We start from the raw sequence: 14,031 nt of genomic DNA on the forward strand, positions 1-14,031 counted from the left end.
ACGGGGACGGGGACGAGGCCCTGGCAGCTGGGAAAAGGAAACCAGTGAGGGGAAGAGAAAGGGGTTATCTCGTGCCCCCATCCTGTGGGGGAGCTGGAGCCTGCCTCCACCCAGGAAGCTGCAGGGAAGCAGCCTCATATGCAAACGAGGGCAATTGATCAGGCTTGGAACCTGCTTTGATTCTCAAGCCCCTCTTCCCCATTCTCCCCCCCCCCCCCAGTCCTGGTGTGCTATTTGGGGGGGCAGGAGACTGGGGGGACTCCCCCCCCACACCTCTCTGACAAATGTGGAGCTCTGCAGCTGAGCTGGAGGTCCAGCGTTCTGCCCTTGCTTGGGGGTGGGGCAGGGGTGGGGAGGGAGAAGGCGGAGTGTGTGGGGAGGGGTACGGTGACTGGGATGGGGGCCTGCAGTAAGAATCCTGGGCCCAGGTAGCTGGGAGCCAGACATCTCCCCACTAGAAGACCTTGGCCATGTCACCCCCTCCCTGCCCCTCCAATTCCTCAAGTGTTAAAGTGACAAGTGTGAGCTGCCGCGTCCAGCACAGATGTCTCAGGGGTTCTAGTAAGCATCTGATTTTAACTTCATGTTTTAAAACTAGATTCTAAACTGTTTTGAAAACTGCAGTAAAAACAGGCATGGACGTGGTATCGCCTTCACTTGGGCTTCGCATGGGTAGCTGAAGTGCAGTCCAAGGGTGCAAGGTGAGCAGTTTAAAAAAAGGAAGAAAAACCATTGCTATTTGCAACTAGTTATCTGAATGCTTTGGGATTTTTTAGACCTGGGTAACCAGAGTCAGTCAGAGGATTGGTTTTGTATCCAAGAGGGCAACCGGCATCCGTTTCACTATTTTATATCATTTAGAGCAGCTCTTTTTTTTTTTCCTCATTGGTTTACTTTAAAACCAATTGGTTTGTTTATAGATTGGAGCATAATGGTGGTAGCCCAAAATCTCTACGTGGGAGAGGATGGAGAGGATAAAGAGAGTTTGTCTGATTTTACCTGAGCCCTGTTATCCTGGAACACAGCAAAGGTTAAGAAATTCAACCCCTCTTTGCATTCTCCAAAATAGCTCATTGCAAAGGACCGCCCTTCCCCTTGTGGCTTAGATTTAAGGCCCTTGGATGCCCCTTTGGTTACCTATGAGAAGGCTGGATGCAGACCCCCAAAATTGCCATTCTTTGCCCCGTGAACTGCTTGTCCACTGATCCACCAGAACAAAATGCTCGGTAACCAAATTCCCCAGACCTGAATCCTAAGTCTCCTCCCCGAAGAGAGGCTCTTTCGTGAAATATTCTCAGATCTCCTATCTGATCATGTCACCCTTTTATTCTACTAAATCCCTTTTCATTTAATTCTTGAAAAGCTTGCAGGCTTTAGTTCAGGGCTTCACCCTACAGTAAAAGGCCCCTTCCTCTATTGCAGGAGCCCCTCCCTGCCCCTGCAATGATCCTTTTGAATAAAATCTCTCCTTTTGGATTTTTTTTTTTTTAAATATATTTGGAGCTGTGTCTGCATAAGATGGAGAGAAATCTTGGTTTAGGAAGGGATTACTGGGTGGGGGGCTAATCCCTAGGTGCTATAAAACCTGCATGGAAGATGCTCAATGTCCCTGGCCATTAGAGAAATGCAAATCAAAACCACAATGAGATATCATCTCACACCCACCAGAATGGCCATTATCAACAAAACAGAAAATGACAAGTGCTGGAGAGGATGCGGAGAAAGAGGCACACTTATCCACTGTTGGTGGGAATGTCAAATGGTACAACCACTGTGGAAGGCAGTTTGGCGGTTCCTCAAAAAGCTGAATATAGAATTGCCATACGACCCAGCAATACCATTGCTAGGAATCTACTCAAAGGACTTAAGGGCAAAGACACAAATGGACATTTGCACACCAATGTTTATAGCAGCATTATTTACAATTGTAAAGAGATGGAAACAGCCAAAATGTCCATCAACAGACGAGTGGCTAAACAAACTGTGGTATATACATATGATGGAATATTATGCAGCTTTAAGACAGAATAAACTTATGAAGCATGTAATAACATGGATGGACCTAGAAAACATTATGCTGAGTGAGTCTAGCCAAAAACTAAAGGACAAATACTGTATGGTCCCACTGATGTGAACCGACATTCGAGAATAAACTTGGAATATGTCATTGGTAACAGAGACCAGCAGGAGTTAGAAACAGGGTAAGATAATGGGTAATTGGAGCTGAAGGGATACAGACTGTGCAACAGGACTGGATACAAAAACTCAAAAATGGACAGCACAATAATACCTAATTGTAATGTAATTATGTTAAAACACTGAATGAAGCTGCATCTGAGCTATAGTTCTTTTGTTTGTTTGTTTGTTTGTGTCTTTTGTTTTTTTCTTTTTCCTTTTTTATATATATATTTTTTAATTTTTTATTATTATTTTTATTTTTTCTCTATATTAACATTCTATATCTTTTTCTGTTGTTTTGCTAGTTCTTTTCCTAAATCGATGCAAATGTACTAAGAAATGATAATACATCTATGTGATGATATTAAGAATTACTGATTGCATAAGTAGAATGGAATGATTTCTAAATGTTGTGTTAATTTCTTTTTTTTAATTAATAAAAAAAACTGCATGGATTGGTTTTATCTATTGAGGTTGTGGGTTACACTTTATTTGGGAAAAGATTGGCCCTGCTTAAAATCTGGGGGTGGGATGGAGGGGGACCCCTGGACTCCTGGGCAGGATAGTCTGAGGCCCCACCTGCCGAGGGAGCCTGGGAGTCTATAATCCTCAGTGACAAAACTCCTCCATCTGTCTGTCAGTCCAGCTGCCAGTCCCCTATGGGGAGGAGTGACAGACACACAATATCCCCCATGGCTCTGAGCTGAGCTTCCAGAGTTAGGGACATGCTTGGGGCCAGCGTGGATTCAGAGGACATATTTGTGAATACTCAAGATGAAACAAAACCCAGCTCTAATAGCCCAATTCCCGAGCCAGCCCCCTCCCATACCCCACGGCTCTTGGAGGGGCCCTGCCTGCCTGTCTATCTTCCTGTCTCTAACTGTAGTTGACCCTCAGACAAAAGTGAGACCTTTTCCAACCTAACTGCCAGCGTGGGCACCCTGAGAGCAGCACAGAGGGCTCTCTGCTGTGGCTTGGCCCCTTCTATCTTTCAGGGGGTCCGCAGAAAGGGATGGAGGCTTGGGAGGGCGTCACACCTGGCCAGAGAGGGGTCCTGATGCCCGCTACCCCTCTGGCCATAGCTCAGGTCCTGAGATGCCCCTCCTGAGGGGAACACAACCTTCTTTGGCTCAGAAGAAACCTGAAGGCAGCCACCATCTGTTAAACCGGGGGTGGGTGGGCACAGTCCCTGGTCTCCAAAAGGCCAACAAACACCGTCAAGGCGCTCTTGTTCTCCTGAGGGAGCTGAGCCGGGAAGAACCCACTGAAAACACCTGGATGTGCTGCCCTGCTCGGGGCAGGGGTCTCTCTGGGAGGCCCGGAGGCCTGTTCTCAGGTCGAGTAATGAGCCCTCCCCATTCACTGGGAAATGGGTCTTGGGCTTCTCAGCCTGCTGAGGCAGCCATGAGCACCTTGGAACTTGCTGTCCAGGGATCCCAGGCGCTAAAGGCTGAATTCGTGCCATTTAGAGCCATTAGCAAGCCCCCCCCAACCCCCAGCGCAGGTGTGGCCCTTGTCACAGAGCTCTCTCCATGAACCCCGCTGCGCTTCCTGCGACTGAAACAGCCTCCTGCACTGCTCTCCTGCCTTCCCAGACTGCTCTCCACCTGGTAGTAAAAAACAAATCTGAGCACCAGATCCCCCATTTAAAACTCTTCAGTGGTTGTTTCTGCAACACATGCAACAGACAAGGATTAAACGATTGGACGCCTTAAATTGTAAAGCGTTTCCCGCACCCCCACTCAGCCCACTACGCTGCCTGCCTGGGAACCCTGGGGGGCTAAGGAGTGCTTAGGACTTATGACCTCCCACCTTCTGTTTCCAGACTCCCGGAAGCTATTGGGAATGCTCTAACACGCACTCGATCTGCCTAGCTCTTCCAGTCGGTGCCCTCTGCATCCACTTCCTGGAATAGCTGGAATTGGAGGACAGAGGTCGCTGTCCCCAGGTCCCCTGCCTGCTCCTAGAACAGTGGGCTGCTTGGTGGCTCTGAACTCCTGGGTGACCTCGAGCTCCTGGGCCCCTGACAGCCGCCTCCTGGCTTCTTTTGGTGGGGTTGACTCCCCCAGGCCTGGACAACGGGCAACTTTGTTTATTCAAACAAAATAACCTCTTATCTATGAGAAGGGGAGGGGTGGAAAAATCCCAACTTCTTTCCTGGGCTGGATTCTTCCCTGGGCCCTTCCTGAGGCAATTTGGAACCAGACTCTGTCCCTCAACCCCCTCCCCAGCTCCCTGCTACCGTCACACCTCACCATGTCTTCATTTCCCTGTCTGTGAAATGGGATTATTATCCTATCATAAAATTTGACTCCTTAGGAAGCCAGCATTGCTGTGTGGTTTGGGGGGTGAGGAGGGGGTGGGGTGGGGCCCTGGTTGGGATGGAACTGAGGCAGCACAGGCGGGTAGGGCAGCGGAGATGAGCTCACTGGTGGGGTGGGTGGGCTCACAACAGCTACCCCGGTGGGAGCCTAGCAGTCTATTCGTCCCTTGCAGGTCCTGAGGACTAGTCCCTCCCCAGCTCCCCACTTTCCTGGGCTCTGCACCCCCCAAAGTGCCACAGTTCCAACAGAAAGGGGCCTCTCAACTCCCCCTAGATCTCAGGCAGCCAGAGCCCCACCTTCTCCTCCACAGATCCCCATGCCAACCTGGAATCAGGCAGGGAACCTGGCCCTTCGATGCCGAGTGCCAGGTAAGCTCCAGTGCTTCTTTGAGTGGAGATTGTCTGAAAGAGTGGAGCTGGGTGGTCAGCTGTTTATGGAGCCCCTCTGGGTGCAGGATCTGGGTGTCATGCAAGGGAACCTGCACCAGTCCGAATGGGGAGATACATCCCTGCTCTCAGGAACTGCCAGTGGATGGAGGAGACACAGCCTTGGGTCTGGGGACCTCCCAGTCTGTTGGGGGAGACACAGCCCTGGCCCTGGGGAGCTCCCAGTCTGACAGGACTGGGATCGAGGACTTGCCCTGGGAGATGGCTAGACTGATGAGGGAGACACAGCTCCTGTCCTAGGGGCTTTCCAATCTGATAGGAGAGACACAGCTTGGCCTCAGGAAGATCTCAGAAAGATGGAGGAGGCATAAATCTTCCCTCAGGGATCTTCTAAGCTGCAGGCAGAGACATTGTCCCTGCCCTCCAGCTGCCCCCACTCTGGTAGAGGAGTTGCTGGTCCTTGTAGGGAGGTCACAGTCCTTAGGGAAGGTTGAGGCACAGACAACTATTGCCAATTCAAATACACAGATGTCAGCCCAAACCCACTAAAGCCAAGCATGGGAGAGCCCCATAGAGCAGAGTGGAAAGAGCTATGTGATCCTGGGCAAGTCGCTTAACCTCTCTGAGCCTCAGTTTCTCTCCTGCAAATGCTGAGTGGTTGGGAGGAGGAGAGGAGTTAAAGATATACAAAGTGTGTGGTACATAGTAATCACTCACTAAACAGTAGCTGTTGTAATGAGCAGGGGATAGGGAGACAGTAAGGCGGCCAGTGGGGAGGTTTCCTGGAGGCGTTTTTGCCTCTGTGCCCAAGTGTGCAGGGGGTAGGTGCAGGTGGCCGCACCCTCCGTAGGGGTGATCGATGGATTCCGCAGTGGGGAGCAGGGCAGGCCGAGGCAGGCCTGGCTCTCAGCCGCTTGCAAGGGGCCAAGGGGGAGGGGGGACTGGAGGGGTCCTTTGTCTTGGCAAATGAAGTTTGGCTTCCCCACGGGGCGCGGCTCCATCTGCTTTTATTGTTTCCAATGGCAACGCCCTCCTCCACTCCCCCCAGGGCCTCACACCTCAAAAAATCTGAAGGAGTGTTTGAGTGAGAGGGGGTGTCCACACCAGGCAGTGGCTCCTTTCGCTCCTCTCCTAAGCACTGGGGGAGGGAGCACAACTGCCAACACCCCTTCCCCCAGATTTCATTATCTCAATGCCCAGTTAAGCATCATTTGCCATTTGGCCAGAACCAGCACTTAATCATCAAGTGACAAAAACACCTGCTGTCAGGCTCTGGAAGAGGCCCGGGTGGGGTGGAAACACAATGGGATTCTGACAAGCCGGGATGTGAATCCTGGCTCTTAAGCGCTTAATAGCTGTGTGACTTTGGGCAAGTCAATTGGCCAATCTGGGCTTCAGTTCCCGCATCTGAAAAACGAATAATTTTTTGGGTATAAGTTACTGGGCACCTACTATTCTAGACCTAGAGCTTTATGTGCATTATCTATTTAGTCTTTTGATTTGGTTATTTTTCAGATAAGAGTAATAGCAACATCAGTTCACACCTACATCATGTATACCACGCAATGAGGAAGCTCCTTTAATTCTCACAATCCTAATGAGCCAACTTGCATAGTTGTGCTTCCATTTTACAGATGCAGATATTGAGACCAAGACAAAGGCCAAAATCACACAGTAGAGTGTGGTAGAGCTGGGATTTGAACCCTGGTTCTGAAGCTCAGTTAATAGACAGGATGCTACGATGCTCAGGGTTTGGGAGCTGGGGCTCAGAGAGGTTAAATAATTCCCACACTACCCAGTGGTAGAGCTGGGATTTGAACCCAAAGCCAATCTGACTTGAATGCTTCTCATGCTGGAAAACAGAGGTGCTGCTGGGAATCTCAGGGATGACTTGTGCTTAGTCCCCGGCAGGTCCTGCAGTTAGCACATTCCAGCTGCTGTGGATTCTGGCTGGGCCTCATCCAGTCCCCAATCCATCCTGGGACGTGTAACCAGGTGGTCAATGCCACGCCATGGTGTTAGGGCCTAGGGGGTTGCCGAGGCAGGGACCTCTTTGGGGTGCACAGGGCCCCTGGAGGCAAGGATTTAGTCAACCTCCCATGTACTTCCCCGGAAACATCTGCCCCCCATTGGCTGCAGATGTGTCCTCCACAGAGGACCAGCGCTGACAAAAAGGTCTGGGGTAGAGGATCAAGCTTTTTCACGCCAGGGCCTGGAGGGAGCAAGAGGGGCCAGAGCAGGGATGCTCTGTAGAAGTCCCCCCACCGCTCTGGGAAGCATGCCCTCTGGGGAGGGAGCTCCTTCTCTTCTCATGCTCGAGTCAGGGAGGACAGGGTGCAAATCATGGCTCCCCCACATTCCAGGGATGGGACACCAAGGGGACTCCCTGGTTGTTCAGTGGTCAGCTGGGAGTCAACCCTCTTTGCCCAGCTTGGGTGAGTCTCGTCCTTCTCTGGGTTCAGTTTCCTCTTCGATCAACAGCTGCAGAAATCACCCTCATAGCAAGTGGTGCAGAGCCCCCAGGACCATGGGCGGCTCGTTCCTCCTCGGCCTTCCCCAGCCAAGTTTGTTCCAAGGGCAACTCTGCCTCTGGCCTGACTAGCAAGACCCAACAGAACCGAGAGATAATCTGTGGCTTGCAACTTCCAGTTTATTCCTGTCCCCTCGGCCAAGATTACATTTGATGCAACAAGTGTGCCCCAAGCACCTGCTGTGTGCCAGGCACGGGGACACAAGAGGAAAGTCCCAGACCCTGCCTAGGGAACAGCAGATTCAGCTCCCAGATACTAATTGTGCCTGGCAGACCAGGAGAGATGGAGACAAGGGGAGCAGGAGGGCTTCCCATGGGGGAGATATATGACCTTGACCTGCCACCCCAGCGCAGGGGAGACATTTCAAGTGCAGGGAAGAGTCCTAGTGCAGGTGCAGGGGAAGGTGGCGTGGAGGCATTTGGGGAGATGATCAGCCTTCCACTGTGGCTGGACTGCAGGATGGAGGGGGTTGTGGGGGGGGTCCTGGTGTCGAGGCAAGCAGGATAGTGACGGGCCAGGGAAAGGGCTCTGTAGTGAATTTAGTGGTACCCAGAGCCACTGAAGGCTTTAGGGTTGGGGAAAGGGGAAGGTTGGAATGGTGAAGAAGAAGGCAGAGAGATCTATGAAGGTACCATCATTTTCACGTGGGCAGGAGGCAAGGCATGTTTGAGCGAGGTTCCTATGGGTTGCTGCAGCTGCTGAGCTGACTCTCCCCCAGGAGTTCTGTGACCTGAGAAGGGAGGAGGTCAGAGATGGTGGGAAGGTCCCAGGGCCTGTGTGCCAGGCAGGATGGTGAGCAGGAGCTGGACAGAGTGTGTGTGTGTGTGTGTGTGTGTGTGTGTGTGTGTCCCCAGCCCTGCTGTCGCCTCTCTAAAGAGAAAGGCTCTGCTTACCAGCTCTGATTGCAGCTGAAAAAGAATCTCAGCCAGAGGAGCCTGGGACCTGCCCGGCTGGGAGAGGGCCCCCCTCCTCTGCAGTTGCCCCCCATTAAGCCATTTGGTTCACATCACTGCCCAACTCCAGGGGCATGTGTCACCTGGCAACGACACAGTTGAAGGTCCACAGGGTTGGGGGTAATTACACCGTGGGTCTAGGGCTCGGCCCAGTCATTCCCCTCAGAGGACAGGAAATGGTTTGTGAGCTAGTGCCATTGAAGAAATTGGAGTAAGGCAGAGGCACGGAACTGAGTCGCATGGGCTCATGATGGATGACCAGCTGCTGGCAATACTGACACAGCCACACTGATCCCATTTTGAGCACAGAGACCTTTTCATCCTGATTTTTTACTCTGATTTTAGGGCAAGCAGAAAGGAACAGAGAGAGAGAGAAAGAGAGATATTGATGAGAGTAAGAGTGAAGTGAGAGTGTGTCATGGCCTGGAGGTGACAGCAACAGGAAGGCTGGTGGCGAGGGGCCCATGGACAGGTGTCCCTCTGTGTCTCTAATCCTGTTATTTTTTATCCTTATTCCCCCTTCTGTTAAGCCTCCATCCTCCCTCACCCAGAAACTGTTGACTGCCCCCACTCCCCCACCCCGTTCCACCCAGTGATTGAGCGCTGGTGTATGACATGCTTCTTCTCAGTATTTCTTCACACACCCCTCCATGGTTTGTACTATTATTATCCGCGATTTCACAAGGGGACACTGAGGCTCAGAGATGCATTCCTTTGTCCATGGTCATTCCTGTCTGCCTGAGAGGGAACGATGGGTGCTCAACCCGTCCGGGGACACTGAGAGAGAGGTAGCCAAGTACTACGGGTCCCTCACCCAGCTGGGAGGTGGGCAGCGTGGAGCAGTGCCCGCGGCAGGAGGGATGAGACAAGGCCTTAGCACTCAGGAGAGGAAGGCAAGGAAGACTTAATGCGAAACCCAAACCTCGGCCCCAGCAGGCAGCTGAGTCCAGGAGAAAAGCAGGCAGCGAGGATGGAGAGAAGCCGGCTGGGAGCCCAGCGCCGTCGGGGTTGCTAGGGAGCAGCCCGGGCCAGGGCTCCGGTGGAGGGGCGTGGGGAGGAGGGTGGCACCCGCGGTGCTGGCGCGGGACACACCCCTCCCACCCCACTCCCTTAACACCTGGGCAGCCTGGAAAGGGGCAGGAGGGCACTACTCGCCATCTGTGCCCGGGGCTCAGGGCGCCCTCGAGGCTCCTTTCAGTGCTGGCGAACTGCAGTCCCCGGCCTCAGAGACCACCCGGGGACTCAGAGACTCTGAGACAAAGAGAGACCCCGTCCCGCAGGGAAAAGGCTAGGACCGAGGACGAGAAGAGGAGGCGAGAGCAGGGACGGACAGAGGACGGCGAGCGCGTGGGCGAGGCAGAGGGGCAGAGCGACGAGGAGTGAGCGTCCGGCGGAAGGTGGGCAGACGGCGAGGTCGGGAGCAGAGCCAGGAGCCCATGGGACACGCGGCGAGCAGCGGAGGCGGCGGACCGACCAGCGCACCCACGGTCGGGTGGAGGGCGGGGAAGAAAGCAGCATCCTCACCTCCAGCCTCCATCCCCGCGCGCCCCGCCCCTAAGCGCGCCAGGTAGTCCACCTTTGTCCGGGCGCGCCGCCAGGTGAGGCGGGAGGGCGGGGCCGGGGGCGGGCTGAGGCCGAGCCTTACCTGTCCGGCCGGCGGGGAGGGGGCCGCGAGGCGCAGGGCAGAGAGCCCGCGGGAGCCGAGCGCCACAGAGAGCGGGACTGCCGGGCGGAGGCGGCGCGGAGAGGTGCACGGGCGGCAGGAGGATGTGCCCAGGCTGAGCCGCGCGGGAGGCAAGGGGGAGGGGGCGGGAGGGAGGCGAGGGGGCGGGAGCGCGGAGAGGGGGCGGGGGCGGGGCGGCTGGGAGCGGGCTCGGCTACCCCCCGCGGAGGGGGCAGCCCCGGACCGTACTGAACCCCGCGCGCTCCCGGTCGGCGCGCCCTCGCCAGCTGCGCTCGGCGTTCGGGGCCCGCTCCCTAGAGGCCTAGCAGCCGCCGCCGCGAGGGCGCGGGGCAGACAAAGGAGGTAGACAAAGACGGGCGCAGCCGGGCTCCGTGCGGACACCGGGCGAGGCGGGTCCACTCCTCCCGGTGCGTAAGAGCCGCCTCGGCGCGGCCCGGGGCGCGCGGGACAGGCTGGGCGCAGACAGCGGCAGCGCATCTGGAGCGGCCCCGCGGGGCCGGGGCGACAAAGGGCCACGGTGGGGGGGGTCCCTGGCGGAACTCAACAATAGATCGAGGCAGCGCGCTCAGCTGCGACCGCGTCTGGCCGGGCAGGGACCAGCCTGTCCCCAAAAGGATTATTCTGCCTTGGCTGTCAAATGGGACGGAAGAAATGCCCTGGGCGGTGGGGGGGGGGGGGGTGGTGGTGGCGGGGGCGGGACTGGGCGCGGCGGCGCCTTTGTAGCTTGGCAAAGTGCGCGAAGTGTGCGGCGGGGGTCGCTGAGAGGTGGTTCGTTGCTGTGGGCACTGAGGGGGTCTTCGAGGCGCTGATGGTCGCACCTGTTCCCCCCACCACGCGGCCGCACGCACACGCACACCAAGGGAGGGAGAGGAAAGACATCTGCCCACCCAGCACACACGCGCGCACACGCACGCACACACACGGTCTGCTCTCGCCACGCCCTGTCCAAAGCCGCCTACCGCTCTCCAGCCCGGCCCAGCCGGGACAAAGCCCGCTCCCAGGGCCAACTCATCCATCACCACGCGGGGCGCCGTGTCCTGCCGACCCTGGGAGTCCGGGAATGCTGGGTTATGGGTCCCGCGGTCCCCATAATTCACGGCGGGGTCAGTGAGGCCGAGGGCGCTTGTAAAGATCAAAGAGCAGTGGGGCTGGGCCCTGCGCGGGGGAAGCAATCGGCTGCCGCTCCTGGAGCCGAGCTCGCCTGGTGCCTTCCATTTCGACTGTTGAATTCTTTCTCCAGAGTGTGCCGAATGACGGTTCAGAGGTTTGAGAACAGGGCTCTTGGGTCAGCCTAGATCCCTGGGTTTCTTTTCTGGTGCCATTCCCGCTTGATTTTGGGCAAGTCGCAGGAACTCTTGAGCTCTCTCCTCGTCGGCATACCTAACTCTCAGGGTTTTAGTCCTCGGTCCGATGTAATGTGTAATTATCCAAAGGGCCCTGGCCTATAGGGAATGCTCCAGAAAACTTGGCTGCTGTTGTTATTGTAATATTGTGATCCTGGGAAACCAGGATGGATTGGTGAAAGGGCTCAACTGCTTGCCCAATACGAGGTTTAAGTCAGCCGTCCCATAAATATTTGTGGGACTGAGTTGGGCCAGCGTCTGGGCCAGGTGCAGGACTGGAAGGATGAATGAGGCTGGGTCCTTAGCATCGGGGTATTGGTGGGATTGTCCCCAGGCTCTCTGTGGCTCCCCATCCCCGCCCCATACTGGTTTTGGTGCCCTGGGAACCTTAAGCAGTGGCGGAGTCCATAGCATGTCCTGTGCGTGGCCAGGAAGGAGCTTTGGAAGGGCCTTGGGGTCTGGATGCATCAAGTTCATTGCCTGTGGTTTTACCAAATCCACTCATTTTGTGTTTGTCCAGAAAACCCCAGGACCCCTTCTCTGTCCACACAGGCTTTAGACCTTCCTGGACTGGGGCTCACACTCTCTGCAGCTTGCCTTCTCTCAGCTTTCATTTACATCTTTCTCGGGGGGGGGGGGGGGGGGGACTGTTTCTCTGTCCTTTTGCAAACCTTCAGGGACCTGCTCCAGTGGGCAAATAAGCTCTCTCTCTCTTTTTAAACATCCTTCCTTTCCTCCTAGACACCCTCCCACGTATTGTCATTATGGTGAAAAATATAAAATAACTTTAAAAAATAGTCTCCCAGCAAATGGGTATTCAAGAAATGTAATAAATTAACCCCATAATGTGAGCTGGGTTCCAGGACCATCCATCATGCGGATGCGATTAAGATACTGAACAAACAGATGCCACAGAGCCCAGTGGATAAAGATGATGGATGGGTCTTCACAGCGCTCCCACCATGACCCAACACAGATGGCACCTGTCCCGGCCCCATCCCCGGCTCCTCTACACCCATTTCTCTTGGCTTTGAGCCTTCCCAACCCAAGCCCCAATTCAAAGGGACCCATTACAAGGAATCCAGCTACCACTGCCTGTCACCAAGGACGAGCTGCTTGAGCAGCCTCCAGAGGGAAGCTAAGAAGGACCTCCTCCATTTCCCAAGTGGCCAAAGCATCAGCAACGATTAAATCTCAAGGACCCAGAGGACACTGTCTACAAGCCAGTGAGCTGTTTGACTGGCTCTGTGTAGAAATGATCATCTCCCACATGGCATGACTTGGGCAGGATCCCAAGTCATGAGAAGGGTCCTAGTGCCCCAAAAGTACTTGTTAGGTGCCTCAAGGCCTGAAATAAATAATCCATCCCTTTGGGTTAAGCATTGTGATTTTAAGAAATGCAAACATTCCCGGAAACAGCCTATTCCCGCAACATCCACTCATTATTTCTTGGTCATGGGGGCCTGGGGAGCTTGTTAAAGAGCCAGTGCCTTGCTGCAGCACCCAGACTCTGATCTGGCAGGTCAGGTGGCCACACGGTTAACAGGCTCCCCGGGGATTCTGATGCAGATTTCCAAGGACCACATTTAGAGAACGCGCTGTTAGCATTCCTTCTCCCTCCCCCACTTCAGAAGTGTGTAAATGCAAGCTCCCAGGCATATGGGGTGGGGGTGGGAATGTCTGCAAGTCTCCAACGCTGAGCTGTAAATGGTAAATATTCCTGGCTGGATGTGTGTATTAACAGATGGATGTGACTCCTAACGAGCTGCCTGGAGGTCAAAGCCAACAGGGGCACCTTGGCTTCTGTTCCTGACTTGTCACCCATAATCTGTAACCACTTCGCTGACCTTTGTTTTCTCACCTGTAAAAATAAAGGCGCTGTTGGCAGAGAGAGTTCAAATAGAGTCGAGAGGCTACTCTGGAGGTTGCTCTTACACAAGCTTCAGGTAGACCTTGCTACCTATCATAACCTGCCAACCCCCAAACCAGAACCATTCCAGCCGATCCTAAAGAATACCTAGGGCAATATATAAGATTCCACAAGGGTTCCAAGCACTAGAGTAAGTTACAGAAATCTACAACCTCCAGATGGGTCCCTGGTCCAGATAAGTTTTGAAACCTAGCCCAGCCTCTCCAGAACATCAGATAGTTCCATCTCCCTACCCTATATTAGTAGCAGACCCTTCCAAGATGAATGACCATAGCCCAAACACCCCTAAAGAGAGGGATGGAAAGATCAAAGGTGATGGTGGAGTTATACAGAGAAGATAGGATTTAACAAATGAATATGAATGCTGGATCATTAAATTGATATCTCTTTTAGTCTCCAGTATTTTATTTATTTTTAAAAAATTTTTATTAATGAAACCAATCAGCATACAATATGACCATTCTTTTTCTTCACCATAGTTGTATATTCATCATGATCATTACTTAAAACATTTGCATCAAGTCAAAAAAGAAATAAGAAAACAGAAAAAAATTCATACATGCCATACCCTTTACCCCTCCCTTTCCTTGATCACTAGCATTTCAATCTACTAAATTTATTTTAACATTTGTTCCCCTATTATTTATTTATTTTTAATAAGGGAGATATTTAGTAGATAAAAGGAGCATCAGACATAAGGTT

This window comes from Tamandua tetradactyla, chromosome 2, assembly GCF_023851605.1.
Source record: "Tamandua tetradactyla isolate mTamTet1 chromosome 2, mTamTet1.pri, whole genome shotgun sequence".
NCBI lineage: Eukaryota > Metazoa > Chordata > Mammalia > Pilosa > Myrmecophagidae > Tamandua > Tamandua tetradactyla.